Source organism: Malania oleifera, chromosome 1, assembly GCF_029873635.1.
Source record: "Malania oleifera isolate guangnan ecotype guangnan chromosome 1, ASM2987363v1, whole genome shotgun sequence".
Lineage (NCBI taxonomy): Eukaryota > Viridiplantae > Streptophyta > Magnoliopsida > Santalales > Ximeniaceae > Malania > Malania oleifera.
In genome coordinates, this window is record NC_080417.1 from 33,089,281 (window position 1) to 33,092,720 (window position 3,440).

General features: G+C 34.3%; 1 non-coding gene across 1 annotated transcript; it reads right to left on the reverse strand.

Moving 5' to 3' along the window:
* Nucleotides 1–2,410: 2,410 nt before the first annotated feature.
* On the reverse strand, nt 2,411–2,517 carry LOC131147325 (small nucleolar RNA R71). Its single transcript, XR_009134714.1, has one exon. It is a non-coding gene; the product is annotated as a small nucleolar RNA R71 (small nucleolar RNA).
* Nucleotides 2,518–3,440: the final 923 nt, after the last annotated feature.

Consider the following 3,440-nt stretch of genomic DNA (forward strand, 5'->3'; position numbering starts at 1 on the left):
GAGGATTGTGAAGAGGACGTGGGGGGTTTTGATATTTTGGAGTGGTGGAGGTTAAATAGTCAAAGGTTTCCCGTCCTTTCACATATGGTTCGTGATGTTTTAGCAGTTCCCATCTCTATAGTTGCTTCAGAGTCTGCTTTTAGCACAGGGGGGCGTGTTCTCGATGCCTTTAGGAGTTCTTTGACTCCTAAAATTGTTCAAGCTCTTATCTGTACACAAGATTGGATTCGGGGTTCACATACTCCAATTAAGGTTGAAGATGACATAGATGACCTTGAAAATCTAGAAAAAGGTAATATTATATTTATATATTGTCAAAAATTTTCAGTTGTTCATTGAATGATTAATTATTACAACTTACAAGTGCTTCTATACAATTTTTTAGAGTTGTCAAAGGTTGCATTGGAGTCCACAATTGGTGAATAAGACAAACAAAGAAAGACAAAGGGTTGGTTTCATACTTTCATATTGAGATTATGCTTTAGTGTTTTGTCATATAAATTACATGCTATCAATTATCATTATTTTGGTTTGTTGCAGACTTACAGGTGAAATAAGCAGAGAAATTGTGCTTTGTATTTTGCAATGTAAGAAGCTGAAAAGTGGGAGTTTCTAATACAAGAAGCCATGAAATTGTAGCTGTCACTTGTCAGCTGATGTATGAAGCATTGAAGTCCTAGTTTTTTATTTTAATTTTTTAGAAACAATTTATATTTTATGTTTGTTTTTTATTTTTATTTTGCACAAACTATTTACATTGGTCTGTAATATAATATTACGAACTTTGTACTCTTGAACTCAAATCCAAGTAGATACTGTAGACCTTTAAATTTCATGTTTGGTCTGTGATTATATTTTTTTATGAAGATTTTCTAGATTGTTTTGGTATGCAGATGATTTTATTTTTACATTTATTAGATTTTATGTAAACAGGGTTCTATACTTCTATTTTTACATTGATTATATTTTATCTAAACAGGGATAAGACACCTAGTTGACTAGTTGTGAGCCACTGATGGTGTCATTATAGATTTTTTTTTTCTTCAAAATTAAGAGTTTCTTAATTCAGATGACGGTGGGTAACCCTACCCGGCTACCCCCAATTCACTCCACCCCACTTTTTTTTTTTTCTATTGAATTTTGGGATTGTCTTGCTTAATTTGCCTTTAGTTTAAACTTGTGCAAAATACAAATTATTTGTTTCCATTATTCATATCACTATTTCACTAGTTCCGTGAAGAGCGTATTTTTACTTTCCCAGGTCCTTTGAAGCTTCATCTGGCCATACCTGACCTTTGGTCATTTAAAAAGGTAGAGATGCAGGAGCTGCAAAAGAAGAGATTTTACCAGTAAGCCAAACAACAATTATGGTACAAAGAGGAATTTGCACAAATGGTGAAAAATCCAAGTTTCAATACATGGGTAGATGATAAAAGTCAGTATCAATAATAATAGTAGCAGTAGAAGTAGTAGTAGTAGTAAGTGCCAAAGATGTCTTGAAGGAGTGAAGAGGTTATGTGCCAGGGCTTCCACTGGGAGCGTGAGATTTGGCATCATACCCCACTAGTCAAACAGTTAATAATTTTTATCAAAAGAAAAGTGCATAAGATTGTCTTGATCTGGTCAAATGGACAATCCTAGGAGTAGTCCACAATAAAGCTCTGCTAACATGCAAGTTTTACAGACCAGGAATTAGATCATCCTCCAAAAAGTGACATTATATTCTATACCCTTTTCTCTCTTCAATTAATTGGTAGATATAGTTTTTAGAGTATCTTTTGAACTCTATATAATCCAACCAAAAAATTGCCAGCCTCTTGAAAGAAATTTCTAAGGCTTCATTTGCAACTGTTAGCCTCTTGAAATATATATATATATATATAAATCATTTTCTGCAAATTTTTGCGATCATGGACCATTTCTTTTGAAATATTAAATCCTTAATCACTATTTTCTCCCAAATTATACTCGTCATTATTAATTAATTTATTTATTTATTTATTATTATTATTATTATTATTATTATTATTATTATTATTATTTTATTGTTGTTTTTCTTATTTTGGGTTCTTTGTTCTATGGTAAAATATCATTTTTATTAATAAAATTAATAAATAAGGTATTTAATTAAGCTGGATTTGGTTTTTTTATTTTTTTGTATAATTATCAATTTTAAATAAAATCGGTTAAAATCGGTTAACCGAATTACCCGTTCGGGTAATTTAGTCGATTAAGGTTCCGTTTGGACGACCAATTCGGTCGGTTCGGTTAACACTTTTGTTTAACCGAATTTTTCGGTTAATTCGATTAATTACCTGAATTTGGCCGAACCGACCGTTTGCTCACCCCTAGTTGGCAGGACATGGCAGAAAAATTTCTTGCTAAATTCTTTCCACCTGCAAAAACAGCTCAACTCATGAGTGAGATTGGTCAATTCAAGCAACATGATTTTGAATCACTCTATGAAACATGGGAAAGGTATAAGGATTTGATTCGACGCTGCCCACAACATGGATTGTCGGATTGGTTGCAGATTCAGATGTTCTATAATGGGTTAAATGGGCAAAATCGGACTTTAGTTGATGCTGCATTTGGAGGAACTTTGATGTCAAAGACACCTGAGGGTGCTACTTCTCTTTTGGAAGAAATGACCTCAAATAACTATCAATGGCCAACTAAAAGAACTATGGCTAAGAAAGTTGTTGGAATTCATGAATTGGAGCCATTTGCTACACTTTCAGCTCAAGTTGCTTCTCTGTCTCATTATATTTCAGCTTTGACCACCCAAAGGATACCACAAAGTGCAGAATATAAGGCAGCTACAAGTATGATAGATTCGAACAATAAAGTGAGTCATGAACAGGTTCAATACATCAACAATCAGAACTACAACTATAGGGTTAATCCAGTGCCACAATATTACCATCAAGGGCTTCGAAATCATGAGAATTTGTCTTATGAAAATATAAGGAATGTGCTGCAACCTCCTCCAGGACTTGATAGTCATCAAGGTGAGAAGAAGATGTCACTTGAGGATGCCATGATATCATTTGTAGAGGAGACAAAAGCAAGGTTTAAAAATACTGATTCATGGTTGGACAACATCGAGACTCATTGCAACAATATAGGAATCACTATGAAGAATCTTGAAATGCAAATTAGGCAACTGGCCACGACCATAAATTCCCGACAAAGAGGAACTTTTCCTAGCAACACAGAGGTGAACCCAAAGGAACAATGCAAGGCCATCACACTTAGGAGTGGAAGAGAAATTGAGAAGTCACCAGCAAAGGAACCATGTCCACACCTACAACTGAAAAGAATGGCCGAAGTAAGAATAAAGGGAAAGAAGAGGAGATTGTGAATGATGCACCAGCAAAGACTGACACGTGCCCAACAATTTCATTTCCTGACAATCCTTTTATTCTCTCTACTCCACT